This window comes from Rhincodon typus, chromosome 36, assembly GCF_021869965.1.
Source record: "Rhincodon typus isolate 14 chromosome 36, sRhiTyp1.1, whole genome shotgun sequence".
Classification (NCBI taxonomy): Eukaryota; Metazoa; Chordata; class Chondrichthyes; order Orectolobiformes; family Rhincodontidae; genus Rhincodon; species Rhincodon typus.
The window spans coordinates 1,001,245-1,019,445 of record NC_063367.1 but is presented as its reverse complement, the minus strand read 5'-3'; the positions used below and the strand labels follow the sequence as shown (position 1 = coordinate 1,019,445).

The following is an 18,201-nucleotide window of genomic DNA, read 5'->3' as shown; positions in this document are numbered from 1 at the left end:
TTTAAACAACTCATTGGAGGAGGAGGCTCCACAAATATCCCCATCCTCAATGATGGAAGAGCCCACACATCAGTGCAAAAGACCAGGCTGAAGTATTCGCAGCAATCTTCAGCCAGAAGTGCTGAGTGTACGTTCCATTTCAGCCTCCTCCAGTGGCCCCCAGCATTACAGATACCAGTCTTCAGCCAATTTGATTCATTCCACATGATATCAAGAAATGGTTGGAGACTGCAAAGGCTACCGGCCCTGACAACATTCCGGCAATAGTACTGAAGACCTGTGCTCCAGAACTTGCCACTCCCTTAGCCAAGCTGTCCCAGGACAGTTACAACACTGGTATCTACCCGACAATGTGGAAAATTGCCCAAGTATGTCCTGCACATAAAAAGTGGGACAAATCCAACCCAGTCAGTTACCGCTTCATCAGTAAAGTGATGGAAGGGGTCATCAACAGTGCTATCAAGCGGCACCTGCTCAGTGACGCCCAGTGTGGGTTCTGCCAGGGCCATTCAACTCCTGATCTCATTACAGCCTTGGTTCAAACATGGACCAAAGAGCTAAATTCCAGAGGTGAGGTCAGAATGACAGCCCTTGACATCAAAGCTGCATTCGACTGAGTGTGGCATCAAGGAGTCTTGGCAAAACTGGAATCAATGGGAATCCAGGGGCAAACTCTCCGGTGGTTGGAGTCATACCTGACACATAGGAAGATGGTCATGGTTGTTGGAGGTCAGTCATTTCAGTTCCAGGACATCCTTGCAGGAGTTCCTCAGGGTAATGTCCTAGGCCCAACCATCTTCAGCTGCTTCATCAGTGACCTTCCCTCCATCATTAGGTCAGAAGTGGGGATTGTGCAAAAATTGGCAAAAATGTTCAATGCAATCTGTAACTCCTCGGATACGAAGCAGACAGTGTCTAAACGCAACAAGATTTGGACACTATCCAGGCTTGGGCTGACAAGTGGCAAATAACATTTGTGCCACACAAATGCCAGGCTATGACCATCACCAGTCGGAGACAATCTAACCATTGCTCCCCTTGACATTCAACAGTGTTACCATCACTGAATTTCCCCCACTGTCAACATCCTGGGGGTTATCATTGACCAGAAACTCAACTGGACTCACCACATGAACACAGTGGTTACAAGATCAGGTCCAAAGTTAGGAATACTCTGCCGAGTACCTCACCTCCTGTCTCCTCAAAGCCTATCCGCCATCTACAAGGCACAAATCAGGAGTGTGATGGAATACTCCCCACTTGCCTGGATGAGTGCAACTCCAACAACAACACAAGAAGCTTGGCAGCAGCCCGCTTGATTGGCACTACATCAGCTCCCTCTACCACCGATGCTCAGTAGTGGCAGTGTGTACTGTCTACAAGATGCACTGCACAAATTCACCAAAGATCTTCAATCAGCACCTTCCAAACCCATGACTGTTGCTGGGTCAAAATCCTGGAATTCCCTCCCTAATGGCTGATGGACTGCAGCGGTTCAAGAAAGCAGCTCACCACCACCTTCTCAAGGGCAACTAGGGGTAGGAAGTAAATGTTGGCTGGTCAACAATGCCCACATCCCACAAAAGAATGAATCTTCAAAAGATCTGAAGAGAGAAGGTTTGCAGATCTATGTTGGGGAACAGGATCCACTAAGTCACTCTTGAAGAGGGCCTGCACAAATATGACAATCCTTTGTTTTGTCTCTGCAGCAACCATCTCTGATTGCATGATCTATTAGAGGTAGAAAGTAGGGAGTTTGATTTATGGTTGTCACATGTACCGGGATACAGCAAAAAAAAATTGTTTTGCTTGTTATACAAGCAGGTCATACCATATAAAATGCAGCATGGTAGGACAACAGTGTGCAGAATACATTGTTACAGTCGCAGAGAAGGTGTGGCGAGAGAGATCAGAATTAACATTTGCGAGGGGTGTTCAAAAGTCTGATAACAGCAGGGAAGAAGCTGTTCTTGAATCTTTTTGCACTTTTCTGTCGGGCAGAAAGTACAAGTGGGTGGAAGAGAGTATAACTGGGGTGGAAGGGATCTTTTGATTATGTTGGTTGCTTTCCTGAGGCAGTAGGAAGTCTAGACGAAGCCAATGGATGAGATGCTGCTTTGTGGACTGATGGACTGAGCTGTGTTCATGACTCTGTTTCGTGTGGTCTTGAGAAGAGCAGTTGCCATACCACGCTGTGATGCATCCAGAAAGAATCTATAAAATTTATTAAGAATCCTTATGGACATGCTGAATTTCCTTAGCCTCCTGAGGAAGTAGAGACTTCAAGCGATTTTCTTGACTGTCGCGTCAACGTGGATGGACCAGGACAGATTGTTGGTGATCATCACTCTTGGCAACTTGATGCTGTCGACCATCTCCTCCTCAGCACCATTTGATGCAGACAGGGCTGGCCCTTCACTCCACTTCCCAAAGTCAATGAGCATCTCCTTTTCAACTGATGTCGATGGAGGGATTGATGTCTTTACCCTATGCCGCTAAGCTCTCTATCTCTTTCCTGTATTCTGTCTTTTCAGTGTTTGAGATCTGACTTAAACAGTGGTGTCAACAGTAAACTTGTAAATGCAGTTGGGGCAGAATTTGGTCACACAGTCACAGTGTATAAAGAGTATAGTAAGGAACTGAGTACGCAGCCTTGCAGGGCACCAGTGTTGAGGATTATGGTGGAGGGCGTGTTGCCTAGTGTTACTGAATGCAGCCTATGGGTCAGGAAGTCGAGGATCCAGTTATGGAGGAGGGGAGCTGAGACCTAGGTCTGAGTCTAGAGATGAGTTTGTTTGGAATTATGGTGTTGAAGGTGGAGCTGCAGTAGGAGCCTGACGTAGGTATCCTCGTTATCTAGATGTTCCAGCGATGAGCATCTGCTGTGGACCTGTTGTGCCAGTAGGCAAAATTGCAAAGGTAATTTGGTAAGCTGGAGTTGATGTAAGCCATGACTAACTTCTCAAAAGCACTTCATAATTATGGAGGTCAGAGCCACCAGGCGGTAGTAATTGCGGACCCTCCATGATTTTTCTTTGGTACCGGGATGACGACGGCCTTCTTAAAGCAGGTGGGGACTTCAGATCATAGTAAGGAAAGGTTAAAGATGTCTGTGAATACTCCTGCCAGCTGGTCTGCACAGAATCTGAATGCATGGCTGGGGACTTCATCTGGGCCAGTTGCTTTGTGGTTTCATCTTCAAAAAGGCTGATCTAATATCTGTGGCAGTGACCGTGGGTATAGGTGCATTGGAGGCTGTTGGGATAGGTGAGATCATTTCACTGACCTTGAGCACAGGACTGGTGATTTGAGTAAACAAATACTGATCCAGAGAGAAGTGGACATGTTAAATAAATGGGCGACAAGGTTGCAGATGGAATATAATTTTGAGAATGTTGAGGTCATTCACTTCAGTTGTAAGAATAGAAAAGTAGCATAATTTTTAAAAAGCATGAAACTTGTAAATATTGATGCCCAGAAGGACTTGTGTCATCCTAAAAGGACCACACAAAGTTAGCTCACAAACACAGCAAGCAACTAGGAAAATAAATGTTTTTTTGGCTTTATAATGAGAGGATTGGGGGTGCAGGAGCAAAGAAATCTTTTGCAGCATTTTGATGAGGCCACATCTGGAATGAGGAGATACTCCTATTGGAGAGAGTACGGAGGGAGGTTCATGGAATTGGTCCCTGGAATGACAGGGCTGCCCTATGATGAGTGATTGAATGAATGGCCATTTTTCTCTGGAATGAGAGGTGATCTTGTTGATACAGACAAAATTCTGAAGAGGAATGACTGGGTAGACACTAAGGCTATTTCCACTGACTGGGGAATCTAGAATGTTCTGGGGCACGTTTAAAGGATAAATGCTTGTGAAAATTAAGAATGGCGTGAAGAAATTCCTCCTCTTGGTTAGTATTTGGGGAGACTTTAGAATTCTCTACTCCAGAGAGTCATTAGCGTGCCATTGCTGAACATGTTTAAGCCTGAGACAGACCGAGTTTTGGTCTCTCGGGAACTGAAAAGAAAAGGGAATGGGTAAGAAAGTGGAGTTGAAGCCAAAGATCAATTGGGATCCTAGCAAGTGGCAGAAGAATATTGATGGGCCAAGTGGCCTATTCCTGCTTCTATTTCTTCTGATGAATCAGCCGAGTAATGAAACACAAAATATTGAAGTGTGACATTTCTTTATGCAATACACTACATAACCTGTTGCCTTTCGATCAAAGAATTCTTTTTGGGGTTTTGTGTTCTCTACACAGACCCCACCACCTCCCATTTTAAAAACAGAATCTGCAAACTGCCTGCAAGAATGCAGGCCACTCTGCAGTCGTTTTGAACCTGACTGTGTTGGTTGACTTGGGATGGGACTTCTCTTTTTTGCAAAGGAGATCCCATTCCAAAGGGATCTCCTTTGCAATTTGATAGGGCCAGCAGCACTAGGTGGGAGTGGTGGACACTGGGACACCAGCCTCTAGCTGAAGGCGAGGACGGTCTGGAGGCCAATTTTTAAAGCAAGTTCAGGGCTAATGACAAGCTCCAGTCAGGTTTGAGACGTCTGGGTACGAAGGATTATGACCTAGAGCAGGATACTGAGGCAGGTTGTCCTCTGGTGGACAGACTGGATCCCCTAAAGGACACCTGCCATTGTCTTCCAGAAACCAGCTCATCCTGTAAAAACTGCTGGGAGAATGCCGTCAGCAGGGGCCACCCCTCAAGCTGTGTAAGATGCTGGGGTAGGGGGGGGGGGCCTTAAATAGTTAATCAATGGTCACTTAAGGGCACAAATAGACCTAAGGGTGAGCTGGCTGTCATTACCTCTCTGCCCCCCACCCTATACTGATTTTATATTGGGAGACCAGGCAGGTGATGAGGAGGTCCGCTGTTTCTTTTTTAACCACAATATGCCCCTACCCACTCCTACTCCTTCTCCTTCTCCTTCAACCCCAGCAGCAGAATACTCTTAAAATGCAGCCTAATTACTTACTTTCTTAAAGTTCTACACCAGGGATCCAGGGGATTCTGGGGGACAGGAACTATGAGGGATCAGTTTCCTTCTGTCTGGAGAGAGCTGACAGGGATTGGAGTATGCCATTTTCAACTACACACTGGTTTGGTGACCGGTTCATTTTGTATTTGACCATTCCCTTCTGGCTTTGAGGAACCAGGTAGCCAATATCCTGTACTTCTGAAATCATTTTATTCTGAGACAGTTTGAACTGGGCACTTTTGTCTTCTTTCAGAGAATCTGTCAGATATGAAGAATCTAAACACACAGCATGTTAACATTTGTATGCATTCATGCATGCTAATTTCTCAACCTTAATTGCAGAATCTTGTATGAATTAAACATTTGTTGTAATTAGATCATTCTTTGTAACAAGTTTAAGGTTAATTATGAGGCTAATTAGCCACTTGGGATTCAGTCAAAATCATATGCTAAATTTACTTAGGTTGGGATTGTGAATATTCACAGAAACAGACTGGGAAAGTTTTAACTAAACTCTCCCATTGAAAATCAGGCAGAATGTCCAGCAGCATTGTGTTTTACACCATATGTCCAATTTATGGCATTGCAGTTGAAGTCATCAGAATGTCAAAATGGCATTCCACTTAACACTGTGGAATCCTGCTTGACAGGTGCTTTCAAGTTAAAATTTCTTAGAATTTAGTTACCACTTTAAAAGGATTTACAGAGCTGCAGCATGTATAAACTCTTAAACTATTACAGAAAGTGCTGGTGACATGCAGTGGATCAGTTGGCATATCTATGATGCATATGTTTTAAGACATTTTTAAATCTCAGCTGATGTTAGTTTGCAACAGGAAAATACCACACGTGGAATCAGAATCCCTACAGTGTGGAAGCAGGCCATTTGGCCCACCGAGTCCACACCACCCCCTCTGAAGAGCATCCCACCCTACCAGGCCCTTACTCTATCCCCTGTAACCCTGCATTTTTCCCATGACTAATCCACCTAGCCTACACGTCCCTGCACACAATGAGAAATTTAGCAAGGTGAATCTGCCTACCTTACACATTTTCAGATGTGGGAGGAAACCAGAGCATCCACAGGATACACACGCAGACATTGGGAGTTTGCACAAACTTCACAGTCACTTGAGGCTGGAATTGAACCCAGGTCCCTGGTGCTGCGAGGCACCACTGCTAACCACTGAGCCACTGTGCTCTCCTATTAATTTGTTCATCAGCTAGTTACCATGTTCCTGCTGAAATCATGAGCATTTATTGGCCACTTCAAGACTTTCTAGAGCCACAATATGTATGTCATTAAATGATTCTCTCATTATCCTCTCTAATTGGGATTGTCTAGACTTCAGCCCAGGTATGAGCAATGCACTTTCTGACATTCAGGTAACTATTCTGTTTATATTTCTATTCCCTGCTAACTTATTCCACTTGAATTCTCTGGCTTGGAGAGGCTTGTTCTCAGAGCTGTTTCTCAATGCCAGATAAATTCTAATTAGAGACATTACAGACTGCTAGTATCTGCAGTTTGAAATAACTGAATTATTCAGAACATAATTTCAGCTTTATATGTGACATGTGAGGCACTATGTTGTGAAAACCAGCTCAGCGCAGAGGTAAAAGACTTGGTAACCACTGATCAAAATGATCTTGAAAGGGCCTGAACATTGAATTTATCATCATAAGCAGTTGGCACCAATTGGTATAAACATGTGCTTGCTTAAAGACAATAGGGTTAAAATTTTCAAGACTGACGCTAAAGCTCACTGATAATCCTGAGACCAGTTTTTAGGAGGATGGAGGGGTTCATGACAGCCAAGTCCTTAATCTCCAAAATGTTGACTGGCTAGTGCGACTGAAGTCAGCAGTTCTGAAGAAGGGTTGAGGCCTGAAACATCAGCCTTCCTGCTCCTCTGCTGCTGCTTGGCCTGCTGTGTTCATCCAGCTCTACACCTTGTTATCTCAGTTAAAGGAATAACATTGGCTACTGTTGTTGATGTGCTGATAGTCTGGATATCCTTTCCCAACTTGTAGACATTTACATGTTTAATCAGCAAATTGTGAAATTGTGCCTGCACACGCAGGTTTAGGTCATTCATATGTACTGGGAAAAGTAGGGATCCTAACACTGACCCCGAGGGTACCCCCAACCGTGTACCTTCCTCCAGCTTGAAAAGTAACATTTATTCCCACTGTGTTTCCTGTCACTCGGCCAACTCTAGCTCCATGCTGCTCTTTTAGTCTCTTTTTAGTCAACCATTTCTAACGGGCCTCTTAAGTGGAACTTCACCAATGACTTTTTTTTTTGAAGACCAAGTGCCCCATATCTACACTTTAGCCTCACCAGCAACCTCCTCCTAATTACCTCATTAAAAAAAACTCCAAGTTAGTTGAAGTCAATTTGTTCTTAACAATAGATCCGGGCTGGCTTTCTTTAATTAACACCTATTTGCTAAAATGACTATTAATTTGGCACTAAATTATTGTTCCCAAAATCTTTCCCAGCACCGATGTTAAACCATCTGACCTGTAGTTGCGGATCTATCCTTGCATTTTTTTTCCTTAACAAGGATGTAACGTCTGTAACTCCCCAGTCTTCTGGAACTGCTCTGAATCTAATAAAAAACATTGAACAGTACAGCACAACCCAGGAACAGGCCCTTATACCCACCATGGCTGTGCCAACATCATGTCAGTCTAAAATAATGCCATCTGCCTACGTATAGTCTGTACCCCTCTTCCCTGCCTGTTCATGTGTCTGTACAAATATCTTTTAAACTTTGCTTATGTATCTGTTTCTATTGCTTCCTCTGGCAGTGCATTCCAAGCACCTATCATCCTCTACATAAAATAAAAATTTCCTCGCACATCTCTCTTAAACTTTCCCCTTCTCATCTTTAAATTTATCTCCCCTAGTATTTGACATTTCCACCTGGGGAAAAGACTCCATACACCTACCTCTCAGAATTTTATATACTTCTATCATATTGCCCCTCCACTTCCAAAGCTCTAGTGAAAACAATCCAAGCTTGTCCAACCTCTCCTCCTAACTAATACAACTTGTAACCAGGCAATATCTGGTTTTAAAAAAAACAAAAACAGAAGTTGCTGAAAAGTTCAGCAGATCTGGCAGCATCTGTGAAGAAAAAATCAGAGTTATTTGGACCCGAAACATTAACTCTGATTTTTTTTTTCTTCACAGCAACTTCTGTTTTTGTTCCTGATTTGTAGCATCCACAGTTCTTTCAGTTTTTTAACATCCTGGTAAACCTCTTGCATCCTCTCCAAGTATCCTTCCTCTGATATAACAAGGTGTAGAGCTGGATGAACACAGCAGGCCAAGCGGCATCAGAGGAGCAAGAAAGCTGATGTTTCGGGTCGAGACCCTTCAGAAAATTATTCCTCTAGTGTGGCAATCAGAAGTGCACACAACTGTGGCCTAACTAAAAAGTTTTATACAGCTGCAACTTATTTGCCAGCTTTTATATGCAATGCCCTGACTGATGAAGACATACAGAATGTTTGCATTCTTTACCACTTTATTCACTTGTGTTGCTGCTTTCAGGGAGCTATGGACTTGGATCCCAAGATCTCTCTGTATATCAATGCTTCCAGGAGTCCTGCCATTTACTCTATATTTTCCTCTTGTATTTGGCCTCCAAAATGCATCACCTGGAGGTCCAAACAGGTAGTCTTCCTTCCCACCCTATGTGCTCCCTGTAGCCTGCAAAACATGGCCCATGTGCCCCCTCACAGGGACTAACCAGAGAAATCCTAGACTTAAAGTCCACAAAATATGGTTCCTGTGCTGGAGGTTACCTGTAGTCCCAGCAGTGGCCATCAATCCCAGTGGCGCTATTGGGATCGAAAGATCACCAGATATTTGATTGGCTGGCAACTCTGAGGAAACGGAACATCCTCCCGGTTGAATAGCCATGTAGGTGAGGCTCTGTGGCGCAATGGAAAGCGCATTGGACTTCTATGGATGTATTGACAATGCTATTCAAAGGTTGTGGGTTCGAGTCCCAGCAGAGTCAAATTCAGGCATGGGGTGAGTGACATAATGGGTAACGCGTTTGACTTTGGATCAGAAGATTGTAGGTTTGAATCCTCCCTGGATCGAGCACAACTGACAGCTTTTTATTGGGCGGCACGGTGGCTCAGTGGCTTGGTGGTTAGCATTGCTGCCTCACAGCACCAAGGTCCCGGGTTCAATTCCACCTTTGGGCTGTGTGGAGTTTGCACGTTTTCCCCGTGTCTGCATGGGTTTCCTCCCACAGTCCAAAGATGTGCAGGCTATGCGGATTGGCCATGCTAAATTGCCCATAGTGTTCAGGGAGGTGTAGATTAGGTGGGTTATAGGGGGCTGGGTCTGGGTGGGATGCTCTGACAGTCGGTGTGGATTTGTTGGGCTGAAGGGCCTGTTTCCACACTGTAGGGATTCTGTGATTCTATGAATAGTTGCTGGGGGATACAGCAAACTGGGGGAAAGTCCACTGCCTTGATGTACAATTCCCCTTTTCCGTGGAGTGTCACTGTTACCCTTTCTTTACCATTTACTATGTAGGGGTTTCTCAAACTGAGCAGTGAAGGAAACCATCAGATACATCACATGGGAATGGGTTAACATGACCCATAGATCTTAAAGGTTTGTGGGAACAGCACATGATGAGTTATTACAGGATGCTCAGTTATAGGAAGTACGTTTGCTCACATCTTGATGATCTAGGCCGTGTTAGTTTTGTTACTGTTTGTGGTACAAAAGTGATTGAAGAGTTTAGGTGGAACATGTAACCATGGTATCAGAATCATTGGGAAAGATCCAGCTAATGGGTTTTCATCTGAAGTTTTAGATATTTTCCAGTTGGCTTGGATGTTCTGGCCCAGAGGGAGGGGCACCTTTCAATGTCTCAGTTTATTGCTGGTTTGTAAGCAATGAGGAAGCCTAGTGTATAATTGAACTGTTTAGTGCAGTCTGGTTGGAATTGTAATACTCTGACCAGAATCTTGCAGTGGCAGGAGTCTTGAGGGTAGGCTGGAGAGCTGCTGATGGAACGTGCTGCCTCTTCCAGGGGAGGCTTTCTGAGCCTGACAGTAATTGGTCAGTGGCAAGAGCACCGGTGGGCTTCTGCCTGGTATTAAGGCTCCCAGGTGGAGGGGTAGGGTTAGTCCTAGCCCCCAGTGAGAAAGATCTTAGCCAAACAGGGGCCAAGAGCACTGTCACAGAAGATACCAGGATCACAGTACCTAGCAGAAGCTGGGTTCTTGGATTGAGGGTCACCAGGAGCGAGAGGGCAGGGAAGTTGGGAGCAATGGTTTGGGGATGGCTCATTTGACCTCCATCCTGTCATTCAATCAGGCACTGTTGGATGAGGAACTTGCCTTGGCTCCCAGTTGATGGGCAGCCCATATGGGTTGACTGGCATCTTTATCCTAGTGGCATCAAGATTTCCTGATTTGGCAGCAGCACAGGAAGATTGACCATGAGGCAGGGCAAGAAGGAGATAATACCCTTCACCGGCTACCCCCTTCAACCAGCCCGCCATCTGGGAACACAAAATAACTTCTGTGGGATCTGAGTTCTTAGTGAATTGTGCAGTCAACAATAAGGAATCACATTGTTCTATGGAACTGCACTGTAAGATCTAGCCAAGTACTCTTGTGAAGGACAAAGATCTGATTCTGTGATTATTGCGACTTACGTCTGTGTTTAAATTTTGAATTAACAGTCCAGCTACCCCTCCAGCAAACTCTAGGCCACAGAACCCATAAAATACATCCTTCCCTCAGATACTTTCCAAGTGCAGTGTGATGTCAGAAAGATAGCAGCCAATCTGTATGCAGCAAGCTCCCACAAACAGCAATGTGATCGTATTATTTTGTTATCCTGGTATCTTCTGTGATAAAGATTGGCTAGGACATTAGGGATAACATTATTTCTTCTTTGAAATAATGCCACAGAAACTCTTATACCAGCCAAGGCTGTACAGCAGCTCTGACAGTACAGCACTTCCTTAGTGCTGCAATGGAGTATCAGCCTTGATTTTAGTGCTTAAGTCCTGGAGTGGGACTTGAACCCAAAATCTTGGTTTTCAAAAAGAGTACTTTTAACTGAGCCATAGTTAACACTTTTTACAGGAAACCCTTAAACAATTCTTGAAATAGGAAGAAACCTAAAAGGAAGAAACTTATTTTCACTTTGAGTGGCATTGGCTTGCACGTCACTTTTCAAAACTATACCTCCATAGGATAAACAGAAGCTCAGTCTGTGATGTACCTTTTGTGAGCAGCTGATAGGGTAAAGGAAGAAATAGCTTGGTTTTCTAACATTTACATGTGTGGAGTCTGGCTGTCGTGCTGCCTTTTTAAAAATGTGTCCAGAGAGTATTCATTTCAGTCTACAATCAAACTGCAGTGACAATTTTGGGAATTTTTGCCCATGTTGTTGATAGACAGATTGTATCCAATGGGTGGTTTGGGTTATAAATAGTTTCTGGCTCGAAAGTCAACATCCCTCCTCCTTCTGGTAACACTTCCCTAATGGGTCTGTGCACACTCTGCCCCCTACCCCCCTTATCCGAGAGGTGGAATAGAATCCTCCATTACACCCACACAAATGTTGCTTTAATTGGGTGACCCAATCAGTTTGTAGGTTATGCTCTCGTGTAAATTGTCTCCAGATATTGCCTATGTTGTCTTGAGCTAAGTAATTGTGTGCTACCTGCCCATAGGGACGTACTAAGGAGTTTTTAAAATATTTAATTTATTCATGGAATGTGAACATTACTGGCTGGGCTAAAATTTATTGCCTGTCCTTTAATAGCACTCAAGAACTGATGGTGAGCTGCCTTCCAGAACTGCTGCAATATTTGTGATATAGGGGCTCTTGTAGCATTGTTATGGATGGAGTTCCAGGGTTTTGAAGCAGTAACCCTGGAGGAATAGCAATATATTTCCAAGTCCAGATGGTGCGCAGCTTGGAGGAGAGCCTGCAGTTAGTGGTGTTGTCATGTATCTGCTGCCCTTGTTCTTTTAGGTGGTAGCCATGGGTTTGGAAGGTGCTAACTAAGGAGCCTTCATGAATTTCTGCAGTGCATCTTTTAAATGGTATGCACTGTTTTTGGTACTGAATGTTGGTTGTAGAGGGAGTGGATGTTTGTCCTGGATAGTGTCGAGCTTCTTGCTTGTATTTGGAGCTGCACTCACCTCTGCATGCCTCAAACTGGAGAGAAGTGTGAGAGGGAGGTTTCTGGGGTGAGAGGGCAGCAAGGTGAGGTGATGATTCTCCACCGGCTTTCTTACCTGGACTTGATCAGGGCTGAGACAGGAAGTGGGTGGTGTCCCCTTCTGGTTTGCTCCTGCCTGATTTTAAATGCCCTTGGCCAGCAAACCCCAGATGGGCAGGGTATTAAGTTCTGCCTGAATTTCCCATCTTGTCATTCTATAGAAATGGTAGACAGTTGGCACTTATGCCCAACTAGGTTCTTGTGCTTTTTTTTTTGATGGTATTAAAGTTAAAGGGGCAGCACAGTGGCTCGGTGGTTAGCACCGCTGTCTCTCAGGGCCAGGGACCCAGATGACTGTGTGGAGTTTGCACATTCTCCCTGTGTCTGCGTGGGTTTCCTCCGGGTGCTTCGGTTTCTCCCACAGTCCAAAGATGTGCAGGTTAGGTGGATTGGCCATGCTAAATTGCCTGTAGTGTTCAGGGATGTGCGGGCTGGGTGGATTAGCCGTAGGAAACGTGGAGTTACAGGGACAGGGTGTGCGTTGGGTCTGGGTGGGATACTCTTCGGGAGGGTCGGTACTGACTAGATTGGCCGAATGGCCTCTTTCCACACTGTTGATATTCTATGATTCTATTAGTAGTTAACAACACAGCAGCTCTATCTGTTTATATTGGTTTAACTGCTAATTTTTAAATAAAACTAGAAAATAACTTTATTTGTTCTTTTCCTTTTTCTAAAGCCTGCAAAGGGTGAAATTTGGCATCTAGAACCTCAGCTGTTTAACTGTGAAAACGCAGACCTTCAAAATATACTGAAACTTAAAAAGTTTATGAACAATTAACACTTCCAGCATTCCAATCTCTACTGTTTTCCAAGTTGCATTTGATCCATTTATTTTAAATGAGTTTGCAACTGTGGCTAAAACGGCCAATAGAGAAATTCCTACACACATTAATAGTCCTATATCTTCAAGACCATTGTGTCTGCAAAACCGAGAAGGCTTAGGGGTGACTTTTAAAGGTAAGAATAGAGAAGTTTGCATCTGTAGGGTTGTAAATATAAGATGTGATCTACGAAATCCAATAAGAAATCTAGGAATAAGAAAACGTTGGATGCTGGAAATCTGATACAAACACAACAGTTCTGATAGAGGGCTACTGGACTCAAAATTTTAACTGTTTTCTTTCTTGTATTTTGTAAATACAAGGTTAACTAATGCCTGTACCTTGGCCATCTGTAATATCTGCTTCAATGTGGCTGAGGCAAATAATGTAAATACATTTTAACTGTTATCATCTAATAGGGTCTGGCAGGAATGTCTGAGACCAGCCAGAATGTATGATGATATGTTAGCTAAAGGATAAGGGGGTGTATATGTTATAAGTATGTAAGTATGAGCGAGTGATCAGTGATGTTAAAGTTTATGGACTGAGTAGAAATAAAACTGACTAGTAAAATACGTGTCTGGACACTGCCTAACCGGCATTTAGCCTGTCATATTAACTTGAGGAGAAGGTGGATGAAGAATACAGGAGAGAATAGAGAGTTTGATAGCAGGAGGCTGGAGTGGACCTAAACCAATGAGTCAGTTGGACCAAGTGATTGTGCTGAGTTACCCATTTACTGCGGTTCTATATTTTGAGTCTTGTGGGAATTCTAATGTGAAATACAATGGCTGATAAACTGAGTTCTGTACTATGTCAAAGAAGTCATCAAGATAAGAATATGAAAACGTTGCTTGATTTACATTTGGAAAGGGAGGGATTGTATAGGTGTAGACCATTTTAACAAAGTTTTAAAAGGACAGGGTTCAGCTTCAGGGCTAATTACGTGTTGCAGGTATATGGACAGAATAACAGATATGTGCTATGCTTTCCAAGGATGCCAATGACTGAGTGAATTCAGGATGCTACATTCTGACAATTTGGAGTGCAGTTAAAAAGCAACTTTATAGACAAATAACAACATTTGAAGAGATCTTGTCATAAACAGCAAAAGAAAAGATTCAACCCTGTTTTTCCCAGCAACATCTATTATAGGCATCAATTCCAATGAACAATCACTCCTACTTTCTCTGTCTAATTTTATACTCCACTGACAAGCCCCCATGTGTTTCTTTCTGCTGGCTTCCTGCACATTCACCAGATGTGATTCTTTCCATCTGCCCAAGGCACACAGACAAAGGCTAATTCACTATCTTTAATCACTGATTTTTAAAAAAGGCAAGATTTCTTTCCAATTACTTTTGACTATCTTCAGGTTTCTGAACAACACATTTACTAGTATGGATCTTTTCTGAACTGAACACTGTTTTGCTTTTCCTACTTCTCTGGATCACAAAAGCTCAATTTAGTAAACACCTTGCATCTCACCAGAAATAGTAAGAACTGCCGATGCTGGAGTCTGAGATAACAGTGTGAAGGTTGAGGAACACAGCAGGCCAGGCAGCATCAGAGGAGCAGGAATGTTGACATTTCGGGTCGGGACCCTTCTTCAGAAGGGAATTTTCTGAAGAAGGGTCCCGACCCGAAACATCAGCTTTCCTGCTCCTCTGATGCTACCTGGCCTGCTGTCTTCATCCAGCTCCACACTGTGTTATCTATTACATCTCACCAGGTAGTTTGACCAATTATTTAGCTTGAGTCGCATGATTGCTTAAATGTTGTCTTAACCCACTGCTTTAAAGTGACCTGACCTTTCTTTAAAAAACACTACCTTCACAAAAGTGAAAACCAAAAACTTGTTTACCTTGACTTTATTTATTTGCTCTCCTTAGTTTCTGAATCATCATAATGTATTTACACTACAATACCCAAATTTTAATACTATTTAATATCCATTAGTTTAGGTTAATTATTCCTTTCAAGACTTTTTACCTGCTTGCTGTGAATTTCTGATCCATGTCCCTATCATACACCTCGTGCCTTCTCCTGTTTGAACCACACTGTTAGCATTGGAGTTACCAGTCCCTTGAGCTTAATTTTTGTTTTAAACCGGAGTTCAACTACTACTTGGCAGGCGCAGTTCATTACTGGGATTTAAAATGAGGTTGTTGGTGAGCAAAAAGACTTTGTTTTTAAAGTGCTATATTTTAGACAGCTCTCTGGCTAGTGAGAGAGTACATCACTGTATGAACAAACAAGATTCCTCATCCTCCTCATCCTCTCTGGATTAATAATGTGTTTTTTTTTTAATCAGCTGCTGAATCACTCCAGTTGAGCGCAATAAGTCTCAGGCAGGAGACCTCCTCCTACAGAATTGCTTGTGTGTAGATATTCGAGGCTACTTTAGTGGAACATGTTGTAATTTTGAGAGAAAGCACAAAACAAGTTATTCATTTAGAAGTGCTTTCTATTATTTCATTAGAGCCAATAACCTTCCAAACATTAATGAGCAAATATTGGAGATGACTTTTTTATGTGAAGATCAGCAAAAAAAAATCCATCACCATTTCCCTCAATTACAGAGTTAACATCACTAAATTCAACAGAGTGAAACATTTGAATTGATCAAAGTCATCACTTTAAGCGACTTCCCCAATTAGCTGTTCTCTGCATTGAGCAGTTTGCATAAAAACTGGGCTGTTTTTTCACTTACTACCCACGTTAAAAAGGGAACTCAATAAATTAAAAAGATATCCATAGAAATGAAAAGGAAGCTCAGGAGCAAACGCCTATTTTTTGAATTAGTGTTGGGAAGAATCGTTAGTCATCTGTGTGAAACATGATTTTGTATGTGTGTACATCCTTATTTTGCTTGAAGAATTTAAGGAGATTATAATCTCTTGGATATTTCAAACAGGAAAGTCCAGTCATAGATAAGGGTTAAGTGGCCTGCCAACATTAACTATTGACACTCACACCTGCAGCAAAGCAGATCAATTGTGAAAACACTCGATCCCATAGAATCTACATTTCTCAACTCACCTGCTGGAGAAGGGGTTTGAAAGGCTGTGGTGCATAGTTTGGGAAAGTGTAGTGTGTCTCAACATTCAGTCCTTAAGAGGGTGTTTAAACACTTTAGGTGAATGTGCATTTCTTTTACCATCTTGGTGTCAGGTTGTATAAACTGCTGTTTGATTCCTTTGGAATGTCTATTGATCAATGGAAAACTTGTGATAAAATAAGCATTTTTATAAGATTAAGTGTATCTTGATGAAAAACAAAGATGAGTTTGTGAAATGCTGATTACTCCCCTAGCACAGATGTGAGAATTGGAAGATGAGACAAGTTGGCAAGCAGTGGATACTAACAGCAGAGATGGATTGTTTGTTGAGAAATGAACGTCATATATTTATATGCACCTTTCACACCACTGACTTGCCAAATGATTTACAGCCAACGATATACTTTTGAAGTGCAGTCAGTATTGTAATGTTGGAAATGTGGTAGCCAATTTGCACACAAAGCTCCCACAAACAGGATTATGACAATGACCAGATAATGTATTTCTTTAATATGTTGATTGAAGTAGAAATAGTCTACAGGACATGAAAAACAACTCTTTTTTTGTAATATAACAAGGATATTTTTGTATACACAGAGGGTGGCCAGGAGCTAGCTTTGTGTAACTGAGACGCAACACCATCAACAGTGTAGCACGCTCTGTGTGAGCTACACTGAACATAGAACAGCATAGCTTAGGAACAGGACATTTGTCCTTCCAAGTCTACACTGATGGCATTCCAACCTAAACCCATCTGCCTGCATGTGGTCTGTATCCCTCTATCCCCTGCCTAGTCATGAGTCTGTCTAAATGCCTCTTAACATTGCTGTCCATTCTTTTCCAAGTGCAAGTAAATCCTGTCCCTAAGAATCTTCTCCAATAATTTCCCTAATGTAAGGCTCACTAGCGTGTAATTTCCCAGATTATCCCTGTTGCCCTTCTTAAACAAAATAACTTTATTAGTTAGTCTCCAGTCTTCTGGAACCTCACCTGTGGCTAAAGAGGATCTAGAGATGTCTGTCAAGACCCCAGCAATCTTATCCCTTGACTCCTATATCCTGTGATAGATCCCAACTGGTCCTGGGGATCGAATGTAGCATCAAGATCCCAAAAAAGCATGGGAAAAACTCTCTGCTGCTTGGAGTCATCCCTACCACAAAGGAAGATGGTTGTGGTTAGTGGAGGCCAGACATCTCAGCAGGAGTTCTTCAGAGTAATACCTTCAGCTGCTTCATTGATGACCTTCCCTCCATCATTAGGTCAGAACTGGGTACATTTGTTGTTCATTGCACTATGTTCAATACGCATTTGTGACTTCTCAGAAACTTGTGCAGCAAGACCTGGACAAATATCCAGGCTGGGGCTGAAAACCATCTCTGACAGAATATTTAACCATATCACCCAGGTATTGAAATGCATTATCATCACCGAATTCCCCCACTAACAACATCCCCTGTTACCATTGACCAAAAACTGGAGTGAATCAGCCATGTTAGTACTGTAGCTAAAAGAGGAGCTCAGAGGCTGAAGACAATCTGAAGAGTTTTTAAAAAAATATAATTTGGATATAATCAGCTTTCAGGACGTTGTTTTCTTGTTCCTGTTTTAACTGACAGGAATAGAACTTTTTTTTTTGTCCTCATCAATTCAAGCCATGTTTGTGACCATGCACTGAGTGAATGCATTCACCTGAACAGCTATGTGATGGATCAATTAAAGAATTAACTTCACATTTAACTGTGTCATGTGGTTGCTCAACAAGACATTTCCAGCCAATCAATGTTTCAGGTTAGTTGTTACCGAACTGTGCAGCATTTCAGCCTTGAATTGTGATGTTGGTTAATTCTACAAAAACCAGGAGAAATGACAAAACTGTAGGGGTTTCTTGAACTAACATCCTTAAAACTAAATAAGAACTGAAAATACTGGTAACTCCCAGATTAATGTTTCGGGCCAATGACCCTCCAGTAAGATTTTGAGATGAATAGCTTCTAAGCAAACAGGCTCGAGGAAGATAGCGATGGGAAAAGAACAAAGCTG

At 42.8% G+C, this 18,201-nt stretch overlaps 1 protein-coding gene and 1 non-coding gene across 2 annotated transcripts in view; both read left to right on the top strand.

The window, feature by feature from the left end:
* The window catches only part of dapk2b (death-associated protein kinase 2b), a 110,361-nt gene that overhangs the window by 55,211 nt on the left and 36,949 nt on the right, over window positions 1–18,201 (top strand). The window lies entirely within an intron of this gene.
* On the top strand, window positions 8,936–9,027 carry trnar-ucu. Its single transcript is given in 2 exon segments — window positions 8,936–8,972; window positions 8,992–9,027. It is a non-coding gene; the product is annotated as a tRNA-Arg (tRNA).